This window comes from Pleurodeles waltl, chromosome 7 (genome assembly GCF_031143425.1).
Source record: "Pleurodeles waltl isolate 20211129_DDA chromosome 7, aPleWal1.hap1.20221129, whole genome shotgun sequence".
Classification (NCBI taxonomy): Eukaryota; Metazoa; Chordata; class Amphibia; order Caudata; family Salamandridae; genus Pleurodeles; species Pleurodeles waltl.
Genome location: NC_090446.1, coordinates 929122891 through 929139213, shown reverse-complemented (window position 1 = coordinate 929139213; position 16323 = coordinate 929122891). Strand labels below are relative to the sequence as shown.

Genomic DNA, 16323 nt, shown 5'->3' with positions numbered 1-16323 from the left:
CTCACTGTATTGGATCATCTCAACCATCTTCTCCATCTAAACCAAGAGGAATTATTGCCCTTTTTCTACAATACTCAGATTTAATGACAGTTTTAACAGCCACCAAACAACGTAAACAAATACTAAGGTCTGGCCAAAAGATTTTTTTTAGTCAAGATGTGGCCAGGATGACAACTAATAGAAGAAAGTGTTTCTAGATCTCTGATCATCCTTAAGATCTATGAATGCTAGGTTTGGCCTCATTCACCCTGGTTTCTTTAAAGTTACCTTCAAAGACAGAACAACTACTTTTGAAAATCCATCAGATTTGAAGCAATGCACATACACTTACAAAAGAGAGGCTATGGAACTCAGTAAGACTTGATTAATCAACGTGGGACTCTTAAGTTGAGAAATCCCCTTCTCCAAATGTGTCTATGTTCTTGTATATCTCGACATCACATTGTTATTTCCCTTGTTGGTAAGTCATGTTGTCAATTGTTAACATTGTAAAGTACATATTTCTGTTTTAATCTTTCTTCTCCCTCATGTTACTCAGTATTTCAACTCCTCAGGGATATCGTTGTTGATTGGCCTCTAATTTTCTTGTTCCACCCTTTCTCCCATGCAAAATATATTTATTCTTTCCAAAACAATTATGACTAAAGCTCTTTCGCTTTTCGTCATCTTCTTTTTCCTCTATCAATGGGGTGCTTTTGCTACCTCCTTACTCCTTTTTCTCCCTTGTATTTTTTTTTCTTTGTCTCTCTCTTTTCTTTCACTTCCTTTTTTACCTTATAATGCAATGTTGGCATCAGCAAGCAACCACATGTAGATATATGTTCATAACTTTCTATTCCTTCTTATTCTACGATTCATATGTTGTCTGCACTTTAGGTCTACTTATGGTTTTGTTGCTTAATGTTGCCCATTGTTCCACAAATGACCAGTCTTCGTATTATCTCATGGAATGTCAAGGGTTTATGTAACCCGGTTAAGAAACAAACAGTTCTCCAACATCTCTCTAAGTTAAATTGTCAGATTGCTCTTATACAAGAAACACTTCTTAAGGAACAGGACTTTAAATGTTGAGTAAAAATTGGGTAGGTCATGTGTTTGGTTCCTCGCATTTCCCAACAAGAATGGGGTAATAATTTTGTTTCACAAATCCTTACAACTACAGGTTATGGGAGAGGTTAAAGATGATGCAGGCAGATGGATTCTATTGACAGCTGAGATTAATGGCACACTATTTTCCATATGTAATGTTTATGGTCCCACTGGAGCAGAACCTGAATTTTGGGTCAATTTTTCTTCTTTATTACTATCTTGCAAATCAGAAAATGTTGTGCTAGGAGGTGATTGTAACCAATTATTGGATCCTTTTGTTGATCATCATTCTCAAACTCGTTCTATCCCTAATAAAATGCAAAAAGCATTCGATCAAGCATTTTCCTCTAGAGGACTACATGATGTATGGAGAAACTGCTCATCCAGACATATTAGAATTTACATTTTATTCTCCAGTCCATCACTCACACTCTAGAATAGAATATATTTTTGTTATGCAAAATATCCTACAATGAATTTTACATGCGGATTTTGGGTTTATTCTTATATCCGATCACTCTCCGGTTATTATTGATTTCCCAAGCAATTCCCCCTCTTCCAGTCGCTGGAGATTTAATAACTGCTTACTGCAAGACAAGTTATTTATTGAACAATTTACAGTGTTTTCAAAAGATTTTTTTATGAACAATCTATCCTATGATACTCAGATGAACTTTATATGGGATGCCTTTAAAGTTACCGCTAGAGGCTTTATTATAGATTACATTGCAATTTCAAAGAAAGCAAATCTTAAAGTTTCCTCTCAACTACTTGCACAAATTAAACATCTTGAACATGAATATTTCTCCTCTAAGAAACCAGATACTTTATCCAGGTTGATTGATGCTAAATTAAAAGATAATAAGCAGTCTTGGGAAAGTGCATGTGGTACTCTACTCAAAATTAATTCCACATTTTATGGGGGGGACTAAAGCGGGTAAATTATTGGCAAATTATTCAAAGATTAAGAAACAAAAATCTAAAATTACTGTTATTACAGACAAACATGGAAACAGACACAACAGTGACTCAAAAATCCTGGAATGTTGCATTGACTACTATACCACATAATATACTCATGAAAGCACTCCTAATATAAATGACGTTGATGCGTTCTTCCAATCTATTCCTAAATCAATGACACACAAAGTAGATTTGTCTCTGTTAGACTCTGAGTTTTCTGAGACAGAAATAAAAAATGCCATTACCAAACTTCCAAAAGATAAAGCCATTGGCCCTGATGGCTTCTCAATTGAGTTTTATTCAAAATTTGCATCTATTCTAGTTCCAAAGTTATTATCACTTATTCAGTTTTTCATAACACAAGATCAAACAAAAGGTACATTTTCTGAAGCTATGTTATGCTTAATGCCTAAAAAGATAAAGATCTATTAAAATGCGGAAATTACAGACCTATATCCCTTATACTTTGCAAAAGTCCTTGCCTTACCTATTAATCAGTTAATCCCAGACTTAATAGACATACATCAGTCAGGTTTCGTTAAGGGACGATACATATCGGATAATGCAAGAACTTTTCTTAAGACTAGGGATCCCACAGCTGTTTTAACGTTAGATGCCGAAAAAGCCTTCGATCAAGTCTGTTGGGATTTCATGTTTCGAACATTAAAATGGCATGGGTTCAGTTCTCATATTCTTAAACTTATTAGACTTTTATACTCCTCGCCCTCTACATCTATTTTACTTAATAGTAAACAATCCCAATACTTCTCCCTATATAGAGGTACTAGACAGGGTTGTCCGTTATCACCACTTTTATTTATATTAGCCCTTGAGCCTTTTTTAGAGAAAATACACATATCATCTAACATTTATGGCTTTAAGCATAATTATTTGGAGATTAAATTCACAGCATGTGCAGATGATATTTTGCTTTATATCTCTAACCCGCAAAAAACTATCCCTGATTTTTTTCACTTTTTGCAAGAGTATTCCAATGTCTCAGGGTATAAGCTAAATGTAGACAAATCAGGGGATTTGCCAAGAAATGCTTAATGATTATCCAACATGGTTATAGATACTGGCTTTAATTGGAACTCTAAGCATATCAAATACCTGGGCATCCTATACTCTAATTCTATTAAAGACACTGTCCGAATCAATTTCAAAGAAGTTGAGTCAAAAATGTCTAAATTTTCTGATAGATGGTACCCTCTATATTTAACGTGGTGGGGAAGACTGGCCACAATCAAAATGATGATGTTGCCCATTCTAAATTTTTATTTGTCTTTGCTCCCAGTTAAATTTACCTCTGTTTTTTTAAACTATAAATACATTATTTATGAATTTTGTTTATGGAATAAACGTAAATCTTGTATATCATTAACCAACTTACAGGAATCTTGAGATAAGAGAGGTGTCAAGTTTCTGTGTCTTAAACAATAACACTCTGCTTTTGTCTTGAAACAAATATGGATGTCTCATTCTTCCACCTTCAAGGACAAAACCACCATTTGGAGTCAACTAGAACACTCACAAATCACACCATTTACTTTCAGAGATGCAATTCGGCTTTCAAACCCCCCTAAACCCCTCCTCTCTCCAATAATCACTCACTCTATCTCTATTGACATGCCTTTACTTATTGCCTCTCATTCCTCACAGGAGAATCTCAAACAAACTCCTATATTGCATAATAAAGATATCAAATTAAATAATAGAGTTCTCACCTGAAAAGAATGGATACATAAAGGTATTATAACCTTAGATCATTTAATTTCAGATAATGGTCTACTAGAATTTCAAGATATTCAACAAAAAAAATCATATTTCCTCTCATTATGCTGTGCAGTACCAGTATCTCTAAAATATCCTCTATAAAATGTTATCTCAATCTTCAAATTCACTCCCCCCACACAGATCCTCTCCCAGCATCATAACTTTTTCTCACAAGTCCAAGTGTCCTTTATATGCAAAACTCTTATAAATATCTACACTGTGAGACCAAAGTCCAAAATAGAATTAGCATGGGAAAAAGACTTAAATCAACAGTTTCCTCTATATACATGGAAAACATATGGTCAAAACTCCACACAACAACCTGCTCAGCATCTACAACCCAAACATTATTTCATTTTTATAAGAGACTGTACTATACTCCTATAGATCTTTATAAATGCAAACTTACTACAGACAACAAATGTTGGTCGTGTTCTCAAGAAAAAAGTCCCTATATGCACATGTTTTTTTAATGCCCTTTAGCAAAAACCTTTTGGGTACAAGTTTGGGATAAAAGTAATCAGATTTTGTATACCAATGTACCTTTCAAGATCTTACATATTTTTGTGGGATAGTACTTCTTCTATATGGCAATCCCATACTGTGCTTGGTAAATTTGTGCACTGCAAAGTATAACTTCTAATTGGAAAGATACCACAAAAATATCTGTTTTTTGCTTGGTGGAATTTGATTTGTTATAATCACAGAATGGATCATGCAAATGCTAGTACTACTCAACTGCTAATCAAAAGAGACAAGCTATGGCTTCCTCTCACTTCTTTTCTTTCTGAACAAAAGACCTTTACACTAATGCTAACTCTGTTTTGGAACTTCCTTGATTGTTTGTTTAGAATCAATGGTTGCTTTATTATAAGTATGTGATTTACAATTTGCATTGTTTAATTTTCTTTTCTTCTCTTTTCTCTCTTCTCCTTTATTTCTTTACTACAACCTAACAAAAAGCCAGTATTGTATAGTACAATATTATATCCCTGTTGAGTATATAAAATATATTTGTAGGTATGAGTATCTTTATATTTCTCTAGTTCAATACACTTTTATGGTTTTGTTCAGAAGTATGTAATACAATTTTATATATTTCTTATTGTACTAATGTATGCTAAATTATTTTATAAAGAATTATTTAAAAAAAGAACAGCAAGGGATACAATACATAAATGTATTTAGTGGGCCATGGCTTGGGTCTAATTTCTAAAACAGCAAGAAGGATAACAGGTTTGTATACCATAGATGTTGAGGTGTGCGTGCCCTGTAGAGTTTGGCTTGAAGTAGAAGATATTAATGCCATTACATTGTATTCATTTGTAGCTTAAGCATAGTGCAGGAGTAAATTAAGTTTGAGAACAGCAAATCAGGACATACCGGGCAGTGTGAGCTAAGAGCCTCATTTATCAAATGTTTTAGTTGGTTTAAAGGGGCAAGCTGATGAATGATGTCACTGTGGATCTCAAAAACCGAGCAGCCTCGACAAAGAAAGGAACATTCCAAAATGGCTATTGTGGTGTCTGTTGGTGATTCAGGAAGAACCAGAGAGAACTGTTTTTTACTCTGCGCTGGACGTCCCTCTTATAACAGTCATAAGACTGTCCTTTCTGGATGAAGAACGTTTTAAGATTGTTTTTTCTTGTTTAAGACAGCCTGTAGATTGCCTAAAGCCAAGATAAAACGCTTATTCAGGGGCATCTTTCCTTTTCCCGTGGAAAAACGTTGGTAAATAATGGCCTCTGTCTCTTCAGCTGATGCTAGATGGTTTCAAGGACGTTTTTGAAGACAAAGCTACAAAACGGGTGGCATGTTTGTTTCTACTTATGCAAGGCAAAATTCTGTGTAGCAATTTAGCCATGTGTGTAAAGAGGCAGCTATTCTGCCAGTTTCATGAAAGTTCTGTGAATATGTCTGCATTGATAAATAGCAGTATGTAGAATGCAGACATGTAGTGAGCAACTACAGGCAGGGTCCAGGCCAAATGAAGAAGGACACGACCATCAGCAGAGAACTTCATGAAGCAATAGGAAAGAGAGGAAAAACGAGATATATATTTAATAGCTCTATTTGAAAAATCATAGCTAAACCTACTACACTCAAGTGACTGGCACGACTTTTGAGCAGGACCATTGGCCAATAGAAATTATACTGTCAACAGATGTTGGACACAGGATAACCAGAAGAATCTGTAAGAAAAGCAAGCCAATAACACTCTAATTCCAGATAATGACAGCCTCACCAATGCTGACAGGTCTATTACCATTCCTAACTCGATAGGAAGCATTTACCTTGCTTCAGCCAGTACTTTTTCGATGCATTCAAATGTACACAAAGAAGGATGTTTGTGGATTTCTATCATGCAAGCCTTAACCAGACCATTACAACATAGTGTTTCTGAAGAAACACTGAAAACCTACATGCAGAATAATTTAAATCAGGATGCAGATATTGTAATGGGCAGAAGAAGATGTCCTCAAATCTCCTCTGATCTGGGAAGGCTACTGTTGTTCCTAGTTCAATATTTAAATGACTCTCTACTACTGTTAATGCACTAACATAGCTGCGCTCTGCTAATCTCCACTCCTAGTCACTCCAAGATGGACTGAGGCCAAGAACAGAGGTGGATTGTTTCCCTTAATGAGTCCCCAGGCTTGTAACAAACTGCCCGTTAGACTCGGACAAGAAAGAAATAGCTTAGCAAACATTTGCAGCTCTTCAGTGCCTTCTGCACATTTACTAGGATGTCTGTTAGCTCCCAACTCTGCCCTTCGCCACAAAGAGCCAGCACCTGCATAGCCATCTGGCTTTAAATCCTACATCAAATCCAAACACAAATAACTTCAATGGGCTGTAAAGATATGCACATTATTTCTTGTGTGAAAAGAAACAATTGCTACCTCAATTCCAGCACTGCTAGTTCAATATTCTTCCGCCTGGCACCGTACAACGATGGCCTATTTCGACTATGGTGCAATAATGGATGAAAACCACTCCAGTTCAGATGCTATCTGTACATGCTATTGGTCAGTTTCTCACTAGATCATCACCTTTGCTGTAATCAATGAAGAATATCATGCAAAACGGTGTTATGATTGTTTTGTGCATGTCATTACTGCCCCACACAGATTTGTCCTCACAATTTTCTTCAGGTAAGACTTACGGAACGGGTGCAAAGTCAAAACCGAACAGAAAAAACATTTGCACCCAATTTTGCATGCTCTGGCCAGGTCTAAATGAGGGTCGAAATGCTCACTGTCCGGTGACCAATTTTGCCTTCTGCAGAGTGCCCTTCGTTTTCTTTAAGCCATGTTTGAGTACAATGTATTTATGTGGAATGAGGCCTACAATGTAATGTGAAAGGTTGAACAACGTTGCAGTGAGCGATTTAACATTGAATTATAGAAGCATTATCCTGACTGAAATGTCTTTGATTTACAAATCATGAACTTAGTACACATTTTTCACTCTGTGCCCTGCTTCCTCTTTTCATGTCCTATTGGCTCCTACACCTAAAGTTCATGTGCTGAAAAGTGGGGTGGTGTACCAAGAAACCCTTTTGTTTATCTGTCAAGTGGACCATGATATAAAAACTACATCACAAATTAAACATTTGCATGAAGGGTGCACCTTCAGTTAGAACCACAAAAGCAAAGATTCCTCATTTGTTGTTACAATCTCTTCATTGAAAAGATGAAAATGTCCTCTCAATATAACCTAGAGCCTTAAATTATAGTTTTTAATATACTTTATTTAATATCCCTCCCAAGAAATTCATAATGCCATAATAATCTGTGGCTTGAGTGATTTAATACCAAAGTATCTGGTGGACAAATTATTTATGTTCAGTGCTGAACTTTGTAATTTCCTACCACTACATCTAAAACCGAAAGATTACTTTGTCAGATTTAGTAAATCTCTAAAGGCCACACAGCCTCCTTGGCATTTGGATAATACAATCTTTCTTCAAGACATTCCTATTCAACTGGTCCCCACAGTTAGGCTGCTTAGATACCTAAGGTACTTTATTTACCATTGGCTCTCAGGACTATGGGCCAGATGTATCGAACATTTTTGCGATTGCGATCGCAAAAATGCATTTTGGTATGTAACAAGTCCATTTGTGATTCGGTAACTTGTAACCGAATCGCAAATTGGATTTGCGACTACATACAGATTCGGTATTAGGAAGGGGCATGTCAAGGGCGCCCCTTCCTAATACTGAATCGCAGAGGTATGTATGATTGTTTTGTGAACATGAATGCGGTCGCAAAACAATTGCATTTACCACCAATTTTAAACTGGTGGTAACCCATTCGCAAATGCATGTGAAAACGTTTTTTAAGAGCAGGCAGTGGTCCCATGGACCACAGCCTACTCTTAAAAACTGAAAAGAAAACTTTTCATTTTTCATTTTTAAACGCATCGCGTTTTCCTTTAAGTAAAACAGACTGCATTTTAAAAAAAAAATTAAAAAAATGATTGCTTTATTGAAAAGCAATCACAGACATGGTGGTCTGCTGAGCCCAGCAGGACACCATCCCTGTGATTGTAGGCAATCGCAATGGCTCGCAAATTGCAACCTACCTCATGAATATTAATGGGGTAGGTCCATTTGCGAGCCCTTGCGAATCGCAGTATGGAACTCCTGGAGTTTCATACATTCCAATAGAGATTACTTAATTGCGATTCGCTAAAAATCACAATTAGGTAATCGCTATTGTGAAGAATGATACATCTGGCACTATGTTCGCTAAGTCTTTGTCACTTTTTGGACATATTCGATGGTGGGAATACTCAGCATGTACACTCGTAAGGGCTGAACTATGGTTCTACGTAAACCAGATAGAATCAGAGCACTATCATGTATCCGACTACATTTCTTGTTTAATCAATCCACTAAAAACTCTAAGGCCATCAGTTGGTACTTAGAAGGGATTCACAAAAAACAAAATAACATTAAAAAAATAACAGAACTGAGATACAGTGACTAAACCACAGAACTAGAAAAACAGGCGGTTAGGTAAAACATGATTGAAATGCATATTTCTGTGACGAGTGGTGTGAGCACTACAAATGGAGAGGAATGGCCTAAAAGGGAAGAAAGAGCCCCGCATCTCGCCCTTATCATGCTCACTGCTGGCTGATACATGCATGGCTCTTCGGGAAGACCCTGATATACTAGAGTGGGGAATTGTGCACAAGGACATGATAACTCGGGATCCCTTCGAGAGCCATTCTTTCAAATTATTTTCTGTATTTGTGAACTGCTATTTACTCTTCTCTTAAGGAGACTATCAGTGGGTGAGTCCTTTGGTTCCTATTCATCTTCCTCTGCCTTTCTTCACATGCTTCCAAATGTCAGCAGCGAGCAAGGGGAGGCGGGGCATTAAGTTTGCTCTCTCTCCATGGCAACCAGTATCCTCCAGCACCCATCACAAGAGCAGCGGTCAATTACGAGTGAGTAGTACTTCCCCAGGACACGTTCCCTTCGCAGTGCGGAAGCTGCCACCCACGCAGAGGTCGACGCGACGCCCCCAGCGCATTTTCACCTAGATGATGCTGAAATGCACCACCGTGCCCCTTAGCAAAGTTGCGGGGGATGGGAAGGGTTCTGCTCCTAACCAACTAGCTTAATGCGCGTCACCCACTTCTACCCCAGGGAACCCATGAGGTATAGTCAACTCAACGAGCACGATAGCTGAGTACAACAGAAATCACATTTATTGGCATGTGTAGGACAGCGACACAAAACAGCAGCTGTACACGAAAACCTCGTCTACCAGAAAGAAACATAAACAGTTCAAATGGAAAAATAGCTTTAGGAACACGTCTGCAATCCCTGCCTCTTCCTCAGCACGCCTCAACTGCACATTGAACTCTGAACAAGCGGGCCATAAATATGGATTCCAGCATAGATATGGACAACGAGCCCTACAAAAAGGCGAAACAATTTATGTTTAATTCTCAGACTCTGCAGATTTAATCATGGCATGTGAATATCAAACTTTTTTTTATAAGTGAAAGCAGCCATTCCCTACTGATATCACTTTGAAGAACCCTCCTGATATTAATTTGAGGAACATATATTTGCTCATCCTGTAAAGTGTCCTTAATATAATTTTGAGTATCCTTTGAAATTCTCACTTGTTTTTCGCCAAGGCAAAACTACTCAAAGTCACCGAAAACGTACTCCCTCATTTCCCTAGCATCTTTACTTTGATCCTATTTCTTTTTTCACCTCTTTCTCCTTTTCTTTTCCTGATTCTCTTTCTTCCTTACTTTGCTTCCTTTCCTTTCTTCCTTATTCCACCTCCCCCTTCTTTCTCTTTCTCTCCCACCAGATTTTACATTCTTGTTTCCTAATTCTTTCTTCTTTCCTTTACATCTTCTCCTGCTCCATCTTCACAAGACTTATGTCAGTCTGGATGCCTTTTTCTTCTCTTTCTCTCCATTTCTTCCCCTTTTTTCTGCGATTATTATATTCCTTCCCCATTTTCTTCTTTCTGTATTTCCATTTAAACTTCATTTGCTCATCCCACCATCCCCATCTCTCTCCATTCATTTCTTCACTTTCTGTCAAACTTTTCAATCTTACTTGTTCGCCCACTAACACTCAGTCTTCTCTTCCCTTCTTATATCTTCCTACTTCTCCCGCGTGACTCAATGCACCCTTTATTTCCTGCCTCGCTTCCTTCCTTACTCCCTCCGTTTCATCTGCTTATTTCTACATCGAACTCTTCGTTTGCTTTCTTCTTTCGTGTGAATCCGTTGTCCTCGGCCTTTCTTCGTTTGTAGAGTGAGCCACCAGTCATGTGAAGGGACAGCTTCAGCCGCCTTGGAAGAGAGGGCCAATCATGTGCACGTCAATCCGACTCTGTGGGAGACGTGTGTCCAGCCCGTACTACACCTCTCTGGCCACGTGTCTCAAGCGTCACTGCACTAACCACACTCAATGAGGCAGAACCACGTCTGAGTTTGCTCGTTAGGCGTCCCGGGAGGTCAGAGCCCGGGCTCATTTGCATATGTTTAATTTTCATGAATGGTGGCGAGGCGAGATACAAATGAAAGTTCTGCCAGAGGTATTCCCAGTGGAACACAATCATAAGAACACATTTAGGAGAGTGCCTTTGTAATACTGGCATGTTTGCTCTATAGTGACATCATATAGGCTTTGGGCCGATGACGTCACAGAGGTAAAACATTGTCCCCACCACAGCCTATAATCAGCCTCCTGTTTTATTAATGAATTGCTTTAAAAAGGACAAGGACTAGAAACGAGGGATTGAAAGCAGCATGTAGCGTCCTGTGATCAGTGCTTGAAATGGAAAAATATTTCTGAGAAGAGCCGGTACTCTCCAATTAAAAGCATTACGTTTTTCTGAAGAAGTGCAGTTACTCTCCCTCTAAAAATAAAAACGTGCCAGTACTCCGTACCGGACAGTGCCGGGCCATTTAAAGCACTGCCTGTGATATTTGTTCTTATTTCCTGTCACATATTTCTTCACCTCTGACGACAGAGAAGCATGGACCGTACCATCTGCCAACCATGGATACCTCTGACATCCACGGTGTGGGGTTTTCACATATGGACCCCTTGTTTTCAGAGTGAATGACGGAAAACATCTGTTCCAGTGCAAGAAAGGCAAACAGGCCTCTCTACTCCCCTTTTGGACGGAGGAGCATTCCCTACTGACACCGCTGGGCTCTGGTGCCACTGCACTAATTCCAACCTGCTGGGACCCGGGACTCGAGCTTTTCTTCAATGGGAATGTGCTGAAACATGTCCACGATTGTTTGTCATCTACTGCCTGAACAGCTTTGCCTGATTTGCTAATGGCGTAGCTGGGCTAACGATGAAGGAAATGCGGCCTCAGTATGTTCACATGAGAAGCGCATTCCCACTGAACGTTTAGAGACTGGCTCTAGAGACTGCTGCAATATGGATGGCCAGAGGCTCCGTCTCGATCTACGTCGCCGACTTCTATCACACATCTTGCAGGTATCCCCATCCTTTCTATTTCTGGGCCAAACTTACAAAAGAGGAGCGTGTTCAAATTTGAAACTTAAGGTCATAAACATTTGAATGACACAAACGGACCAGCCTTTGGTACAGATGTGGGAATGTGCGCTGCATCACGGATGCTAGGCCTCGTGCCATCCACTCTTGGGATATCTCACTCAGATACAACAACTAAGAGTGATCTGGGAGTGTCCTGCGCACCCCAGAATACTGAACTGTACAGGGACACCCGGGACCCTGCTGCACTGGCCGGACCTCTCTCTAGTCACCACATAGGGATGTAGAGGGATAGCCAGCTCTCTGAGCTCTCCCGGGGCACACAGCTCTTTACTCACCAAGGTGACCTTGTCGCTAGGGCTTTACACAGGTACGGAGCATTCAGAGCTAATATTACGCTCTGGATAAAATATGCTGGAATTTCAGATTATTCGGGACATAATACACTCAATATCAGAAGAGCAGGGGTACCTCTTTTTCCAATCTATTAGGGATCTGCTATGTCATTTGTTTTTTCCATTAAAGTCTGTTTATGTTTCCTGTAGGAAGCAGACACGCAGATACGTTAGTCACAAAACACCCTTCTTCGAATTCCCCCCCTCCTCCAGCCCACACATATATTTCCCATCATGCATCTGAGTGGCACTGTACCTTGCAGATATCTCGCAGGTCTATCACTTTCAAAGGTTGGTACATTCCAGTCTTGAGTGTGGGACTGGGACAGTGGGAACAGGGGAGTCTCTCCCACTAGCATTGGTCGTACTAATTTGTGACACCAGTTTATGCCAGCAGAGACCACAGATGAGAGCATGTCTTATAGTGGGGGCGGGGGAGCACATCAGTCCAGAGCGGTGTGCAAAGTTACACATTTTTGTCTTAGGAGATTCCCGCAGTTGTTGTCAATACTACACCTACCACCAGTAGGTGGAAAGTTCTCCACACATGGGTTTTCATATCAAAATGGTGAAATTTAAATTTTTTATGTTTTTACAGGGAAAAAAGATGACCAACTTACATTCATATTCAAAGTTGAGAGGACAGCAGCATTACATTTAACTCACAGGGAAACTGCACAACTATTTCGTTGCCAGTGAGCACTAGTGAGGTCAGTTTGCAAGGAAAACTGTGATTGTTTAGAAAGAGGAAAGAAAGTTTTTTTTTTTTTTTAATTATAGGTAGGTCAGTTCGAAGACTTTGCATAGCTAATAAAAACTGCAGACCCCCTAAAGCCAGATCAATGTGTGCAGCTCACTTTTCTGGAGGAATTGCTAGCCGACTCATACAAAGAGCGGCTTCATCACAGTACCCAGTGCCCAAGAGGTGGCATGTGTGAGAAATTTGAATCTTTTGAATTCAAAGCTGACATTCTTACAGAAAAGCTGGGATTCAAACACTGATGCACCCCAAGAAGAAGGGCTCTTTCAAAATCATGCTCTTAAGTAGTGAACTTGTCAATATTTAGAATCTTCTGAGTCTGACTTTGGGGGCTAAAGACCCATTGACAGCTGCTCCACGCGCTGTAAAGAGTTGGTGAATTACAGTATTCATCAGTCCATTACTCCTGCGAGGCTCGGAAGTCCTAAAAGGTGCCACTTGGAGTTTTATTGCAGTGAACACTTGACTTTTAGCGTTTGACCATGAAAAATAATTCTTTAAAGTGGTGGAAAAATGGCAAGAGTTGTATGAGCAAGGAGTAGAATTCAGGCAGGATGAAATCTTGTGAATAGCGTAGGTTTGTAAGAAGTCCTAAATGCACCAAATAGAACTTTGGCGTATTAAGATGGGGAATAGTGTAACTATATAGTTGAGAACCAAGATGTTATTTAAGGTGCACAGATAGAGGTACAACCCATGATAAAAAGAGAGTTTGTTGCTATTGTGCATCCCGCTAGCAAAGCTTTGCTTTGAATATTGCCTCCAATTTCGAAGCAGGAATAATGTGTCTAGTTCAACAGTCTGTCTATAGGGTACTGAACCAGCTGTGGAGGCCTCATCTGTAATATTGGAGCTGTTTCTGTAGATTCCAGAAGGGTTACTGAGTCCACTAAATGATTAATCTACATGTTCCCAGTACTGAAGGCTTCATCCAGAGCACTGTATGCAGTTCTGGGGGCTTACCTTGTACAACCCACACAGTTCCCAATATCTCATCTGGAGTAAACTGTTAAGTTTTGGAGGCTTCGTGAGGACTTTCGTGTCCAGATTGAAAGGAGAAAGCCTCATCTAGACTTGCTCGCAGTTCTGTAGGTTTTGTCAGGGATTTTGCTTCCTGTTCTTGAGGAAAGTTTAAAGTATTGGGCCCAGTCCTGGGCCCAGGGTGGGGTTCATAACCAGTACTGTGTCCCGTTCTGGACTCAGCACCTCAAGTACAAGAACCGTTCTGAGGTCCTCAAATGGGTTATAAGATTCACTTATTGAGAATTCATTGAGAGTGGGAGCCTGGACCCTGGGAGCATGGTTTCCATTCTGACCTAAACTGAAAGTCCTGTGAGGACTTCTGTGGACCTTTGACTCCGGAATGGGAAGGAGGACAAGGTCCCCATTTTTAGTGTAAGAAAATTCGATCTACAAGTCACAGTGTGAGACTGCTGGGAAGCAGGACATCAGATGAATACAGCCGTCCCTATCAGACATCACTTTCTGTTGAACTAAGGTACAATTTTGCAGGTGCTAAAGTGGCTCTGCACTCCATTTGGACCTGTGCCCCATAGCCGAGTAGATCTCCAATCCTCAAACAGCGGGGCGTTTTAAAATGCACACGTGGGCAGCAGACATCATCAGAAGAGATACCTCTTGTGCTGAGGAACATTCCACTCTTTGCTACTGCAGAATATTTAAGCAGCGGACCAAATCTCTTTATAAAATTGGAAACATATTTTTTAAAGAGTAAGAAAAATTGCAAGGATATCATATAACTTGGTAGGCAATAGACCATATGAAGATCCTGCTTTTAGGACCACACAAATTCCTTGCTATGGCCTATTTAAAGCCAAAGCAAAGCTCCATCGCCACTCAAAAGAAAGCGAATCATAACAAATGCATTTGAAAAACATAATCTCCTTACATTAGACTCCCGTTCAACGGAATATGATCTTAAATTGTTTGAGGATTCCCCCAATAGGAACCAATGTGGTTCAAAAGCTAGAACCCTAAAAGGTATCATACTTGCAAGGTTACTTTTTGTGTTCTTGGAAGTTGAAAGTGAACTATGCATTTGCTAGAATGGGACTCCTTCGAACAAGTGTACCCATCTGAAAAATCCAGTGCCTGATAGAGTGCTTTCTTGGATTTTGTGGTCTGTCTCACTCGCAAAATCTCAGAAAATACACACTAGCTACTCTGTGAAACTTTTTCTCAATTCAAAAAATCTCACTGCGCATCAGGTAAATGCGGCAGGCAAATATAGCCTGCAGAAATGGAAAAGTAATCTTTTTATTTGTATATTTTCGGATGATAGATGGGAGCACTCATGCTGTCCAGACATCGCCAGATGTCCAGTATCAGTTTCAAGCAAGTTGTCCACTCAGGGATCTCAAGTCGCCCCACGACAGGTGTGATTAGCTCACCCAGAAAGCTCACAATGTCCCCTATCAGGTGTGAGTAGTCATGTCAGGGGTCAGTAGCCCGTAGAGATCAGGCATCTCAAAATATCCAATGCCAGGTGTGAGAGGTGCCTCCATCTCAGAGACTTCATGATCCTGATGACAGCAGTGAGTAGAATATCTCGACCATTGTCCTCATGTTGTTATGGGTAGTGTGAGTTACCCGCCAGGAGCCAGGAACGAATCAGCCAGGAGTTCTGAATTTGTTTAATGTTGTTCAATCCTGTTTTTTAGCAGTCTGTCAATTTTAGTTCTGGCTTCATAACGGAAAATGAAATATTACAGGCAAGCAAAGAAAACCCCAGGTCTGGATGAAATACCCACATCTACAGTGCAGCAGCACAAAGTCTCTCAGCTTTGTTTGGGGACAGAGACACTTTCTTGGAGGTGAAGAGAAATTGTGAGTCCGAGCCCTTGTAAATGGCAGTTCAGATGAGGTGCTTGCAGTTGGGTTGGTGATCTTTTAAACACAAACACATAAGTGTTTGTTCTGAATCCTACAGCCAATACATGGTCAAACGAACACCAGCAAAGTCAACAGTTCAACAGATACCCCCTTCAGGTTTGCAAGAGAAACCTGGTGCAGATCTAAAATAGGCTTTTCCCGAACAGGATTTCCTCAGACCCAAGGAATTTAGCAGCACTGAGCACTTCGCTTTTAGGAAAACAATAGTCGTCTTACAAACTGTTCTGTTTAGAGAAAGAAGGCACTATCTGTTCAAATTTGCACGTCAAAATTAGAAAGGGAGCGATCTGGAAAAAAGGGAAACTCTATTTTCATTAAAAGAGGCCTCACTCTGGGGACAGCTTTAAAATGGTCATTTAGTCCATTCAACTGTTTTCCTTTAATTAGAGAGATTCTAGCAGAAA

The 16323-nt window shown here is 39.8% G+C and overlaps 1 protein-coding gene across 5 annotated transcripts in view; it reads right to left on the bottom strand.

Moving 5' to 3' along the window:
- The window catches only part of GRIA1 (glutamate ionotropic receptor AMPA type subunit 1), a 401004-nt gene that overhangs the window by 28161 nt on the left and 356520 nt on the right, over positions 1–16323 (bottom strand). The window lies entirely within an intron of this gene.